This window comes from Ascaphus truei, chromosome 6 (assembly GCF_040206685.1).
Source record: "Ascaphus truei isolate aAscTru1 chromosome 6, aAscTru1.hap1, whole genome shotgun sequence".
In the NCBI taxonomy this organism is placed as follows: domain Eukaryota; kingdom Metazoa; phylum Chordata; class Amphibia; order Anura; family Ascaphidae; genus Ascaphus; species Ascaphus truei.
The window spans coordinates 108409240-108425252 of NC_134488.1; the positions used below are offsets into that span (position 1 = coordinate 108409240).

The window sequence follows — 16013 nt, forward strand, 5'->3', positions numbered from 1 at the left end:
CCATATGTCAAGATCTTTCTTTAGCACTCAGGTCACCCTTATTCTGTGATGGGCCTTTTTTTTTATCCCTGCTGTGGATCTCTCTAACCTGTGATATGATCCTGCATGCAATGTTTAAAAGGCCTATAAGTGATTGCCATTGTTTAAGTGTCACCTTACCCAATGTAAAGTCATCAATAGACCCTTTAAACTTCACTACTTTGTCCTGAGGCAACCTTCGTACCATGCTTACCTCATCAATCTAAGTCACTTAAAAAGAGACTACAACTGCTGTGTCCACTTTTATATCCACTGCGACTGATATGCCAAAATGTTCAATCAGATGTCACATGAATGTGGATTTGTCCAGGCAATGAGTTACTGAGTTAATACAAGTGTCTTCTGATATGCATAGGTGCAAGAAGCAGCTAAGAATTCCAAAATACAGATAAATGCAAGGTTATGCATTTGGGATGCAAGAATAAACAGGTGACTTACAAATTAAATGGGGAAAAATTGGAGGAATCCTTGATGGAGAAGGATTTAGGAGTGCTGGTAGACAGCAGGCTTAGCAATAGTGCCCAAAGTCATGCAGTAGATGCAAAGGCAAACACGATCATATCTTGCATTAAACGGGCAATGTATGGAAGGGAAGTAAACATAATTATGCCCTTTTACAAAGCATTAGTAAGACCAGACCTTGAGTATGGAGTACAATTTTGGGCGCCACTCCTTAGAAAAGACATTCTGGAACCAGAGAGAGTGCAGAGAAGAGCTACCAAATGAATAAATGGGACGGACAATCTAACTTATGAGGAGAGGCTAGCTAAGTTAGATTTATTTACATTAGAAAAGAGGCGTCTAAGCGGGGACATGATAACTATATACAAATATATTCGGGGACAGTACAATGAGCTTTCAAATGAACTATTCATCCCACAGGCAGTACAAAGGACTCCTGGGCATTCCATTAGGTTGGAGGAAAGGAGATTTCACCAGCAACAAAGGAAAGGGTTCTTTACAGTAAGGGCAGTTAAAATGTGGAATTCATTACCCATGGAGACTGTGATGGCTGATACAATAGATTTGTTAAAAAAAAGGTTGGACATCTTTTTAGAAAGGAAAGGTATACAGGTATATTCCAAATAAGTAAACCTGTGAAGGATGTTGATACAAGGAATAATCTTCTTGGAGTCAAGAAGGAATTTATGTTTCCCCTTATGAGATATCATTGGATGATATGTCACTGGGGTTTTTTGTTTGCCTTCCTCTGGATCAAAATACTGTAAGTACAAATATAGGATAAAGTATCTGTTGTCAAAATTTAGCATAGGTTGAACTTGATGGACGCATGTCTTTTTTAAACCTCATTGTCACGGTAGACCAGGTCTTTTAACACCTTTATATTTCTGGGATCAGTCAATAGGCAAAACAAGGCAGTGAAATAAAATGGGGATTATTTAGATAAAACCTCGGAAATACAACAAAACACAAAATAATGAAATATACACACTTACTGGGGTCTGAAATCTAGGTGCAGAGCGCCCGCTTGCAAGGGCTTACCCTGATCGGAACCTTGTTGCGGACGTCCTGGACCGAGATTCAGCAGAAACTCCTGACCGCGACCACTACGTTCGATTTTGTAGAACTTAGCCGCAAAAGACGGGACTTAGGCTCTGCGGGGCAGACTTTCCTAGCTTCAAAACGAAGCTGGTCGCTCTGCTATTCCTAACAGAGCAACTTTGAAAAGCCCGCCCTAGCGTCATTGATATAAGCCAGGGGATGGCCTAGTTCTCTGACTGGGGCATCTCCTTACATACCTTCCACTGAACTATCTTCAGCATCGAAGTAGGGGAGCGACCAATCAGAGCATAGGAAACTTTCCCACCAGCTAATAGAAACAGGGGCTCATCTCTAGGCTGACGTCAGAGGAGGAGGCATGCCAAGCCGGCTCGAAAAGCAGAGTGGGCGGGAAATATGGATTAGCCAATGGGGAAAGTGCCTACGCTCGCCATCTTTCAACAGCTAAGCCAATGCCCTCCGTTGGGCAGGTTCCACCAAGTCTGGAAGATACAAAAAGGTGTCCCACCAGGATGCTTTTTATTCTCCGGACCTGGGCCATTGCCCATCCCCACTCACCAAATGTTTTTCTCACCTCTGGACATCCTCTCCTTTTTGAACTACGGACTCTATACAGACATGCCGACGTCTATGCTGATGCCTTGGTTGACTGTATAGAGTCTTATAACAAATGTATAAAACATTATAACATACACTTTAATAAAGTATACACTTTGGGGAACCTTATAAATATGAGAGAAACGGGTTTGAGATATTTGGGCTCGAAATCCAGTAGTCTGGGGGACACTTGGAAGCCCCAGTGTGATGCACCCCCCGTACCGGCAAATCACGCCTATTCGCCGGGGAGAATTAAAGTAACTTTCGGCTCCCGATCTCCTGCAAACAAAATAATTGCATTTCTACCCAAATACCCCACTTAAAACCTAGACTCCCGAAGTCAGGAGTTTCTAGGGTGCCGGGAACCTTTAAAGGAAAAAAATAGTGCCCTTTTATTCCTGCATTGCATTGCTGTTGGCAATGCAATTTGGTTCCCCAAACATGGCGTTCCCCTTAACTTACATTGGATTTGCAGAGCACCCCCGTCCTTATGTATGGGCAGGTACCCGCAAATCATACAGTATTTCAGTATTTGCAGGGAGCCATAATGATACTAGGGGTACCCCCTAAACCAGGGGTCCCCTTGTATAACAATACAAAACACATTTCATTTGTTTTACTTCCTTCCCGGGCTGTGCAGGGCACCCTAGTGGTAAGTCGCGGATACCTTTTTAAGGGGAGATATTGCCAGAGCTGTGTGCCTACATGTGCCCGAAAATCAGGCCTGATTGTCGGACACATTTATCGGGGAACCGATAACTTTGGTCCCCGACCTGATGTGCACATTCTGACACCACTTTCTCAGAAAAATCCCCCTTAAAACTCATGCACCAGAAATCCCTGCTCGAGTGCATGCCCGGAAAGGGAAAAACACAAAAAATACGGTTAATACGGCAGTGGATTATTGCCCAAATACAAATGGGGCTAACTATCTGGGTTCCCTAACATGCACCCTTGCCCCTCTGCTCCCAAAGTCCCTTTCTGCAGCTAACTCCCTATGGCAAATCACACACCCACTAGGCACCCTTAGGACATAACCCTGCAGGGGACCGTAACATGGGAACAGAGATACATAAAGATCCATTGTTTTATCCTACTGGACCCAAGAGCTAACCCTCTTGGCCCATTACCCACGGTTCACAGAGGTAGCTGGCTGGGCTTAACCTTTATTTGGGAGGCCAGCTACCTCCTACCGTCACACTCATCTACTATGCAACTATGTGATTTTACTTTAAAAAAAATGATGGAGGATGAATACAAGTTCCGACAAGTAGCACTATTTATTAAGAAAATGGCATTTGAAGGAGCCTCAGGGTAGTTTGAAAAGCTGAAGGCATTTACAGAGGGCATTTCACATTGGTTATGTCTTTAGGAGCACGCTGTTGTGATTTGCAAATAACGCATAAGAGAAAGGTAAGACTAGAGATGGGCACATTTTTTTTTCTTCGAGTTTGAATCCGAGTCAGATTGGCCAATTCATTTCAGGTCCGGAATTTCGCGGATCAGTCTCAAAAGGTTAAATCCGCCGTTTTTTTCCCCATCACTGAATATCCAGTCGTCGGATTAGTAATCCGAACCTGAAAAACTGAATTATAATAGGGGGAGGAGGAGCTGAGGAGTATAAATAGGGGTGCAGCCTTAAGAAGCCATTGTGTTGTAGGCGCTGCAGGGTTTAGCTGTTCGGCTGTTGCTGCTGTAGTACTGTAGCACTATACTGTAGCTCAAAAATGTATACAGTACTTACTTAATTAAACTTGCAGTTTAACCATTAAACAGAGTGACTGGACTGACCCCGGTCTGTGTATCCACTGTCCACTCCTGTGCTGTATCCTGCATGGAGTTATTGGTCTCTGCTCCGGTACTGTTTCTGTGTCTAGTAAATTAACTTTACAGCAGTATATTAATATTTAATGATCATAGCATTAATTAGAATACTGTCAATTATTTTCAAAGAGGATTCCATTTATACTAATGTATTTTCTCTCATTGTCTCTTTGCAGTGCCCCAAGTGTGCAGGTGTGCAGCAGGACAACCACAGCAGAAGTCACTGTCATAGTATAGCACTATATACAATATAACAAAAGTGAAGTAAACAAATAATAGCAGCGTGTCAAATACTGCAGTAGCAATACCAGTTTTAGTGGATTTAATAAACCTTTTAGTAGTAGACGTGGATGAGGGACAAGAAAAGGTGGATGTAATGTTGGTTGTTGGGGTGGGTGTGGTGGTGATGAATCGGTTAAAGTTACAGTACATCAGTGAAAGTTGGTGCTGCTGGTGTCCATACTAGTCACAGAAAGTATAAGCGGAAGGACAAAGTCACTGAGTTCCAATCTCACTGCAAAAGGCCTACTCCTCTCACCCCACCCTGTCCATTAAACAATGAGCATACAGTTAAGAAGAGCTATTAAAAAGAGAACTGGAAGTTCAGGTCAGCCTATAGCCCTTGCTACTAGCACTTCTGAAACAAAAATGGATACATAATATTGAGAATGTTACTAAAACTCAGTTGTAGGGAAAAGCCAGGTCGGCCACCGCCACCACCAGCTTCTGCTGTTCCTGTAATTACTGCCAAGCCCACCATTATTGTCATTTGCAAAAGGCACATCCTTCTTTTCACAGCCAAAACAATGAATGACTGCCGAACAAGCTGTGGCATTGCTAGCACTAGACTCCGAAGAGCTGTTAAATCAGTCAGATGTTGGGGAGTCACAATCACAGGGACGTGATGACTTGGAGGAGCAGCGAGTGGACTTGATGACTTGGAGGAGCAGCAAGGTGGACTTGATGATGATTGCTCAGTTCAAATATCACTTGTTATGAATGAGGACTCTGATGGAGATGTTGCTAATGCTGTTAAAGACTATGATTTAAGTGGTGCTGGTGGTGGTGGTAACCAGGGCAGTGATGAATATGATGATGTTTCTTATAAAAGTGATGATACTTTGATCGTTCTTAAATTTGGAAAATACAGATTCAAATCACAAGTAAAGCAAAAAACCCAAGCAGTAATAATAAAAATAACCCTGTATATTCATTATTTAATAAACAGAAGCCATCATCAACAACATCACATACATCGATGTTTCTTTCCTTATCAGCATCAATAACACTCTCTGTTACATAAACGTCACCATCACTACTACCATTGACCAATCGTGGTTCTGGTTGTGAGCTTGATGATGATGTTGATGCCCCAGGGACAACACCACCACCCGCACTACAACATAGAGGACCATGATTACATTCACAAGTTTGTCCAGAAACAATAGCTACAGTACGTCGCCCGTTGGCTTTACTTCCAATACAAGAGTGTGGTGTTATTTTCAACTCACAAAGGATCGTGTTACAGCTACATTTTGCTTATGTAGACCAGCTGTGAAAAGGTGTAAGCCGGGTACCCATTGTGGCATCTCTGCTTTAAGAGGTCATGTGACCTGCTGCCACCAGACAAAGTGGCAGGCAACCTTAGGCTTGTTATATAGTGTGCGCTGGTGTGCGTGTGGGCGCTTTGTTTGTATAGAGCAAGCAGTGATGCGCGCGGCTAGGGGATGTGGCTATGACATCACAACATTAGGCCGCACTGTGATTGCTTTATAGCGTCACGTGGCGCGGCAACAGCGCGAAAATAAAATTTTCTTGTATTTTCTCTGGTCTGCCACGGCACCGCTCACGGCCGTGCGCGCACGTCCCAAGTATACAAACGCCTGGCTTACACAGCCAATTATCATGCACGATAGCGCACACGCGCACACTATATTACAGCCCTTAGGCTACGGCCCCAGTGTCAGCTCCTGCACGTGCGCCTGCCGGCCTGGTGGCACGTGCATGGGTGCAAGCCGCGATCTGTGGTCTGTGCTTGAGCTGCAGGGGGAAAGTCAAGATCGCGACAGGTGGAGGGGGTGTGGCAGGGCGCAGCCATGACGTCACGTGCTGGTTCGCCCTCATTGGCTGAACCGCCACTGTTACGTGGCCAGTGCTCGACAGCCGCGCCAAAAGACAAAAATCTTTTGGTCAAGACGGTCGCACATCGTGGCTTGTGCGTGCACGCACAGACGCCGACTGGGGTCTGTCCCATAGAGGGCTATACCGTGTGTGGAGACCTGGCCTTAGATCGCAGGATAACACAAAGCGGGGTTGCTGCAGCAATCAGACAACTCAAAGTAATGTCACAAAAGGTGGAGATGGAGACAATAGGTCAGTCGGTAGACACAGTAACACACACCACCCCCAACACAAGCTCCTCACCCCCACCACATGCAGCACTTATCATCTGAGATCTGACTCCAAAAGACTGCTCATGGTCCCAAGTTCAGCAAAGTATCCGGCCGCTCCTCCTTCTCTTACCGGGAACCCCAAAACTGGAACAATCTACCGGAGACTCTCACAGCCGCCACCAGTTCTTTCAAAACTAAAGCTGTCTCACATTTTAATCTGGTCTGTCACTATTACGTACGCCTATAACATATATTATCTCTAACTGTGCATGCAATGTCTTGTATATAATGTATACCCTGTTCACTTATGTAACTATGGATTTGTAACCATGTATTATTTGTCATCATAACTCTATGCCCAGGACATACTTGAAAACAAGAGGTAACTCAATGCATTACTTCCTGGTAAACCATTTTATAAATAAATAAATAAAATGCAGAACCCCATTGCAACAAAAGCAGCCCACAGTTCGGAAAGCATTTGAAAAGGTGAACAAATTCTACCACACCCAGGAAAGAGCTCTGGGGCTGAATGGCAATTTAGCTCAAATGTTTGCTATAGACTTGTTGCTGTTCAAATTTGCTAAACCTCTGGGGTTTATACTGCTTATGCAAAGTGCCGACCCACGTTGGATCATCCCAAACTGATCCTATCTCTCTAACAAGGCACTTGCTGAACTGCACAGCAAGGTTGTTGTATTGATGGTGGAGGACCTTGCACAGTCGGAGGGAAGTAGGGTGTAGTGGAGTGGATGCGATGACTAACTGTTACTGCCCATTGGGTGTATTTTAGAATTGTTAAACCACAAACGGGGGTGGAAAATAAAAAGTCAGTTAAAGTCTGCAGCAGTAAAAAGTTCAATTTTTCAGATTTCCAGGTGGGATCCACCTCCATAGTAGAAAAGATAAAACATGGAGGGAATACATAGCATAGTACAGTATGTCTGTATCTCCGTAGGGGACAGTGTAGGCAATCTCCTGAATTAATACTTACGATTTGTATATCTTTGGAATCAGCCTTTATAGCTATTTATAGTGGATTCTCTTTTTTTAACTCTTTGGTGATCTTCTTTCTTAAAGTCTTAAATCACTCTAGGAGAATAATCCGCATAGATATGAGGATAAAGAAAAATATAGCATGTAATACAGTTTAAAAAAATGTAATACACAAAAACAAACGTGAAAACAGTGTTATTAAATCGGCGCACTATACTAAAAGTGAACCATTAAATAGTGATTCAAATATAAATGCAACAATGTGCAAAAATGCGTGCAAAAAAAGTAAAAAATATACAATACTACGTGAAGTGCTGCTCAAAACCTCCACAGAATTGCTTCTCCAGTCCTCAGAAAATGTGTTATCCAGTCAGTGGGGAGCGTAGATATGGGAATAAAAAATATAAAAAACAACTCACATGGCAAGGTTACCGGGAGGAGAGACGCGCAAACACCTGTGGACGCGAGCATGGGGTGAACGCTGAAGGCTGACAATCCCAGGCGGCGTCTATTCTGTTCCTGATAACCTCTTATGTGACTGTTATTGTTTGACATCATGTGAGTGTATATATGCTTTTACTTACCTTCCTGATACAATTGTCTATCAGTCTACGCTATTGTGGCTTTTTTATTCTTTTCATTCAAAAGGTTCCCACACACTCAGAGGTAATGGTCTTTTAATGCCACTAAAGGAAATGAAAATGCTTAAAAGAACAGATAGATTGTGAGTACGCAGTTTATAGGTTACACTGAAAATTCACTGATTTTTTTAAAAAGAGATATTGCACTATTTTGTGTTTTTTATATTTTTTATTCACATATCTGCGCTCCCCATCCATCGACTGGACAAAACATAAAAACAAACACCAGGAATCAAACTCACTGGTTCCCCAGTCTTTGAGCACTTATGACAAAACTGCCAAGTCCCACAGTAGTCAGGGCTGAGTCAGTGGAAGGCCTGATGGGGGTCTGCTGGGGTCTCTCACTTGTTTCCTTTGCTCTAGACGTGTGTGATTTGTCGGGTCTAGGCCATACCACCCAAGATGTCATAACAGATAACGTTTCGAAACTCCACTGGAACTCAGGGTCCCTGAATGCTGTAACGCTTTGGTCAGTCTCCACCCTACACGTTTCATAACTGCTACTGGTTGCTTCCTCAGATGTATTTGATTAAGTGAACTCAATGATCCCTTTATATACCGTCCAATGTTAATCAGTTTTAACTCCTTAGCTTCCAACTTAATACATTAGACAAAAATGATACTAATAATGCTGATACACATGATGTATGGAATCTCTGTGACAGCATGAGTATGACAGAATGGAGTGTGCAATAAAGTACAATGATACAAAAAAACAATATGACAAGTATTACAAATTAAAATACAAAATGAAGTGCAAATGAAAGTACAGATGAAGAAAGAATAAAGTTCAGACCGGTCAATATCCACATACGGGAGGAATATTAAGTTAGGAATTCTAATATTTTAATAATTGATAAGGCCTTAATATTTATAAAGAGGAAATACTATGCAGACTATATAAATATACTATATAAATATTATTGCAACAAATCAATTCATGCAGATATTAATCCAAAATCCAGGAAAGGTTATGACAATAAAAACATTAATTAAAGAAAACAATTATTATAAAAAAAGTTAGCTTTATCAAAAAAACCTTTTGTAATACAGAAATTAATTCAGGGTGGCCATAATAGTCTTATGTTGGAAGGAGCCTAGGTCAAAATCCAGATAAAAACACCCTGGGGCTAGAAATTTCTCCTGATGAACTGAACTCATTTCAGGTAAAACTAAACAAGAATATTGAGGACTTTAAGAAAGACTTGGAGGCACGTAAACATGGCAAATTTATGGCAGGGTTTATAGATGGACATAACTAAATCCAGGTTGAACTGTGGATACAGGCAATATCCGAGGAGGATCCAACCTACTCCTGACTTTACACACAATCATCTGAATCTCAGCACTCCAGCAATACCTCTTTTTTGGGCAGAGATCCTTGACCACTGACTGTCGCACAGGGAGGGGGGTGGAAGACCAAATGGGAGGGATGTCGATACCACAGGAGGGGCCCTACAAGGCAATTAATGGTAAATATATCAGGACAGATATTAACAACACAGAGACTGATCTGCTATCAAAGGGACTATCCTATGCTTTTACTAATGATATTGATACTTTTGAGTTATTGATTTTGAGAGGGGTTTTTTTTTTTGGTAACCTGAGGTTGAAGGCCCTTTTCTCTAATATGTGTAGACCAACAGATATCCATAGTGTACCATCTGACCATATGGAGGAAAGTATGACTGGTTCCTTCCTTGATAACCACACAACAGGGCTTAAGGAAAAAGTCATTATAATCCTCCATGCTCAAATCATCATGTTGAAACTTACATAAAACTTACTCTGAATTAATTTGATTTAAAAAAAAAAAAAGGGGGGGGGGGAGGACATCAATATTGGATAAAGAGAAATTTTAGTAAAGACGAACTAATAGCCTGTTGGTAAAAAAAAATGTTAAGTCTCTGACTATCACACCAGCAGATAAAGCGGGGGCTGTTCTGGTAATGGATACATTTGCATATACAGTAGGGCAGAGATTTTATCACAACTGGAAGACAGGACTAACCATCAACCTCTGACTAATGACCCTACAGTATGTATAAAAGCTAGGATTGGTGCAATGTTAACGACGGCCATTGGACAAGTTTTGATCTCGAAAGAATTACACGCATATCTTGTGGTAGATAATCCGATTATTCCAGTATTTTACACCCTACCTAAAACATTTGCTCAGACCTCATATTACGACCACTGGTCATGGTTGGACAACTACATAACTTCTACTTAAAGTCAGTGAACTCTATGACTTATCCCCGGGAACGCTGTTGGTCACCATGGATGTTAACAGTCTCTACACCAGGGGTGAGCAAACTTTTTATGCCGAGCCCTCCTTTTTATCCATGAAATTTCTCGGGCCCCCCCTGCCTGATGTAATCAATCACATGAAAAAAAACAAAACTTTATTAAACGGTATACAATGTAAATACAAATATGTCTAAATACTTACATATTTCAACAGCTCGCGCTTGCAAAATTAGGCTGCGTCCACGCTGCCTCTGAGAGCGGGGACATCACCAACTCTCCAAGCATGAGCACAGGGTGTCCTGCATCATTTTGCAAGCGCGAGCGGGGGAAGTGTTTTCACTTTTGTTTAAAAATTATTTCTGTACATTCATAGTATGATTGATATAGTGTTGTATTGTATTGTGTGTCTTTATTTATAGCGAACATCCAGGGTAGGAAGGGAGCGATGATTCAGGAACACCCCAAAACAAAATGAACAAATGATGGTGCAATAAAATCACAAATGTATGATGAAGCACAGAAACTTGGCTCGTGCAGATTGCCTACTTACAAAAAGCAGGTGAAGAATCAGCATTTGCGGGGAACAAGGTGTGTAGGAACTCGGGAGGGCTCTCACTCAGGATGATACTCATGCGAAAACACAGCACAAAGAGACCATAGTTCAGCGAAACGCGTAGAGCTTCAACTTCGCATGCAGTAATCCCCGTTCCAGAGGTGAAGAGACCACTGTGCCGTGTATCCGTTCCCTCTCCCGCCTAACCGGAAGCTGTCCCGCCCGTAACGGATGTGACGTCAGACACCGTCCAACGCTGTCTGACTGTGCGAGCTTCGAAGGAAGACGGCCTGATCCCCACCTCTCCCGACGTGAGAATCACTGCCTTAACACTGTTATATGTGCATATTCCTATTGTACACATTGTGAGTACATTTCTTAAGCTTTTTTTTTGTGATAAACCGTTTGCTGGTCTGCACTATGGTCTCTTTGTGCTGTGTTTTCGCATGAGCATCATCCTGAGTGAGAGCCCTCCCGAGTTCCTACACACCCTGTTCCCCACAAATGCTGATTCTTCACCTGCTTTTTGTAAGTAGGCAATTTATATGAGCCAAGTTTCTGTGCTTCATCATACATTTGTGATTTTATTGCACCATCATTTGTTCATTTTGTTTTGGGGTGTTCCTGAATCATCGCTCCCTTCCTACCCTGGATTTTCACTGTTGCTTTAAGGGAATCTGTACAATTCCCTTTGAAGGTTGAGAATTTTTCTATTTCACCTTACACCCATTTTTATTTATTCACTTTATATTAAGTATTTATGATCTTACACTGTTGTTGTTTAGCGCCGATCTAAATCACTTGGGTTTCCTGTTAATTTATATAGCGACATTAATGTACATAGTGCTTCACAGTAGTAATACACATAGTGGCGCCCGACCCTTTCACTTGCAGAGGATCGCAGCAAAGAAGGTTGCCAGCGGAGCAGAGCAGGAACACAGCGCTATTGCAGGGCAGACACCGGAAGGAGGGGCGTTTGACATCACAGCGCTCAGGCGTGCTCCTCCCCATACCTCCGAAGCCCCCGCGCATGTGCACACACACAATCACGTGACCGCCACCTGCACTATACTGTTCGGCCGCCCGCGCACATCTTCGGCTGCCCGCCCACGCACAGCTTTTTTGCCCCTCTCGCACACAGCGTCTCCGGCCATGCACCCAGGTTTTGCCGCACGTGCCCCCCCTAAATAATCTTGCGCCCCCTCAAGGGCCCTCCCCCCGTTTGTGCACCGCTGCATTCAATCATAACACCCACAATCACAACACACACTCAATCACAACCAAACACACAATCACAACACCCACACACACTCAATCACAACACACACACACTCAATCACAACACACACACAGACAACACACACAGCACACACAATCACAACCAACACAGACACAACACACACTCACAACACCCACAGCATAACCAACACAGTCACAAAACTCACAAACAATCACAACACCCACACACAGCACACACTCAATCACAACCAACACAATACACACACAATCACAGACAAGACACACTCAATCACAACCAACACCCACACACGCACTCAATCACAACACACACAGACAACAAATACACACACACAACACACACAATCACAACACACACACACACCACTCAATCACAAAACCCACACACACTCAATCACAACACACAGACACAACACACACACACACACACACACACACACACAGACAACCAACAGACACAACACACAACACATACTCAATCACAACCAACAGACAACACACAACACACTCAATCACAACACACACAGACACAGACACAACACACACGCACGCATGCACACACACTTTCACATGGGGGGGAGGGCGTACTAAGCCTGCTCCGGTCCCCGTGTGCTGCTGAAAACTGGGGCGGGTAACAGACAGGAGTAGGAGGGCTTGTCTGTGAGCAGGGAAGGCCCCGCCCCCACAGCAAGGCCCCACCCCCTCTGCAGGCAGACACCACAGAGAAGCAGCAGCACTGAGCTTGGCTGCCCGTGCACAGCTCTGCCCGCCCCCTGGTTTCGCTGCACGCTGCTTGCGCCCCCCTAAATAATCTTGCGCCCCCCCACCCCAGTTTGTGCACCGCTGAATTAAGCGGGCACCGCAATACTTTACAGTTTAAGAACAAACTAAAATAATACACAGTTAATTTTGTTAGATAGAAAAAGCCAGAAGGAAGTAATAAGTCTTACACCGAACCCGAAACAGTGGTAAAGTCGATTTACACCTGAGGAATGGTGGGAACAAGTTCCAGATCTCTGAAATTGTACACGAGAAGGAGCATAGGATGCAGTACCCTTGGCACAGATAGGTGGACCCCACCCTGAGGACTTTAGATCATAGCCAGTGTCCAGCCAAGCCATCAAAAGAGGCTGCAGGTAGACAGGCCTTGTAAGGTTCTAAAGGCCATACCGGCCAGCTTGAACTGAACACGGAAGATCACTGGAAGCCAGTGCCGACCATGCACTATGGGAGTAATATGCTCAAAGCGAGAAATATGTCTCAGCATTCAGCGCAAGCTGGAGCCTCCACATCAGGCACACAAGTAGTCTTTCATATAAGGCATTCCCGTAGTCCAACTGCGTAGACACAGCAGGCACGGAGTAGTGACTCAAGGTTCATAGATGACAGGAGTGGACGCAAACTCAGAAACAGCCTCAGATAGAAAAACCCCGTCTTTACAACTGAGGCCACTTGGGCTCACATGTTGAGACGCTGGTCAAAAAGCATACTGAGGTTACGAACCTTGGACACGGGCAGCGGCTGTTCACCACTGATTGGGGGCGGCTCACAAACCACCTATCCCATACTCATGCGTCTTGCCGAACCTATAGTCATTAGTTCCATCTTGTCAGGGTTGAGCTTCAGTCAATTAATCACTATCCATGCTGCCCCCTCGTCTAAACAAGCCATCAATTTAACAGCCATCCCTGGGGTGCCCTGGAAAGAAACATATATCTTTATTAACCACTGCATGGGGGCTGGAACTTGAGCTGCTGCGGCCACTCCAGGGTTCATTCCTTCCAAAGTTTAGCAAAATATGTATGTTGACACTTTTTTATGGAATCTCCACCCAAAAGTGTTAGCTCTTGCCCTCCTCGCCCACTGCCTTTACCCCACTGGCTTACAGCTGCCCAAATCCTCCCCCATGATCCCCTGCAGTCGCCAAGGCGACAGAGAAGATCCCTTCTAGGACTAAACAGCTCTGTGGTCCAAAACTGCCTACATACTTTCTTCATGGCATTGCGGATGCAATCACGTGCTCGCAGACGGTAACGATGCAGTCAGAGCTGTAACTGGAGTCACCTCCCAATCCCACCTCCACCAGCTACCTGAGCTGTCCCTGGAACGCTCCAGTTCCTCAGCGACCAGCCCAAGGTAAGGGAGCTACTCCTACTCTCACCTGGGTGTGGCAAAAGAGGTCAACCCACCTGAAGACTTCTACTTAAGGTCTCTGGAGGGACCTCCTGTTCCCAACCCCTCCTTGCTACTAGGACCACCCCACCAGGAATGCAAAAGAGAATGGAAAAGGGGGGGGGGGGTCTGCTGGCGTTTCTTCTATGGGTCGAAGTTCCTTTTCTAGATTTGTATCAGATACTCAGTTTTCCACAGGAGCCACACGCCCAAAGCATAATTCTGTTTAATTATACAATATTAAAAAAAAGGGAAAGTTATTTTCTAATATTGTATAATTAAACGGAATTATGCGAATGGCGTTTTTCGCTTTCTTTTTCCTTCCTTTATCTGCATACAGTGCTTAGTGGAATACCTCGATTTGAGAGCGGCACACACCCACAGCGGAGAAGTTCATCAGGACCCAGAAAACTCAGAAGGAGGACATTTAAACTAACCAAAGAAACAAAAAAATAGGAATGATATGTTATGAACACTTGGGGGCCTATTCAGGCAGCTTCGATGTTGTCACTGCAACATCGAATGTGATTGCATGTTCCTACCGTACGGAATGAAATTTGCAGGGGAAAAAACGGTATTCAGTAAGATATATTGCTTGTTGAATACAGTTTGGCACAAAAATGACATACCACACAAGTTTGAATTTGCTTTTCAAGCGATATGCCTGTGCGATTTCCCTGCATCAGTCTGGAATAGCTGTGCAGAGAGAAGCTGCATCTCCCTGCACAGCTCTTACAGCCGATTGCACGGTTTACATTTTAATTTAAATGACATAGGATTGAAGGATTGAAGGATTGACGGATTGAAGGATTGACGGACTGACGGATTGACGGCCCGCGCGACAGGGACATTTAAACTTGCAGGAGATACTGGTACCCCATACTGGGGCCTGTACCTCATGGAGCAGGTGGTCCCCGGACCTGAAATGAATGCGGTTCAGCTCCGGAGACCCGCTGCTTCAATTCTACTGTATGTCATTCAAATTAAAATGAAAACAGTGCTTCATTACCTTAGTTGCTAACTGCTAAGGTAATGAAGTGGTTAACCCCCAGTACCCGGTTTGTTGGTGGTAGACGGGGTGGGTGAAGGTTATAGTTGCCCCAGGGTGGGTGGTTAGTCATACCGTGAGAAGGTTAAGATCCAGTAGGTGAGAGGAAAGAAAGAATCCCTTTAGTGTGGCACTATGGAAAGTGCACCCTAATTAAAACTTAAATTTTATTATAAACTGATTAAAATAAATTGTTTGGAGAAACCACATACAAGAAACAAACAAACAAATAATAATTAAAAGACGGAGAGGTGTGGTAGGGTGTTTAATGGAGGTGTAATTATAAAAATGAAAAGTTCAGTCCGCGCTCTGGCTCTTTAAACTTGGAGTGTTGGTCCCTCTCAGTTCTCTTGCTGCTTCTGTGTTTATGAGGTGGCTCCCCCACCTCCAAATGTGGTCTCCACCGGAACCCCGATGGTGATACTAATATCAGCAAAACAAGAAAAAACACAAAAGCGCACCAAGATGAGAGATAGATATTGTATTAGCAACAAATAATAAAATTAGTAACTTACATATAAAATGTCTTTAATAATCCCCGATTCTGGTGTCTATCACAGGAGTAGGGCATCACATAGGAAGTATGAAGGGTAATCTCAGTTCTGAGAGATCAGACCCGCGCGCTGGGGCTGTCTCTGTTCACTCTCCTGTCCTCCAGAGTGTAGCACACATGTGCAGGAACCGGGGCCTTCAATAGGTGTCCTTAGGATGCCTGTCCGTTT

General features: G+C 43.8%; 1 long non-coding RNA gene across 1 annotated transcript in view; it reads left to right on the plus strand.

The window, feature by feature from the left end:
* Positions 1-6963, plus strand: part of LOC142497636 (uncharacterized) — a 43265-nt gene extending 36302 nt beyond the window's left edge. The window contains exon 3 of the long non-coding RNA XR_012802294.1: positions 4158-6963. This is a non-coding gene — a long non-coding RNA (uncharacterized LOC142497636). The remainder of the gene's footprint in view (positions 1-4157) is intronic.
* The last annotated feature ends 9050 nt before the right edge of the window (positions 6964-16013 follow it).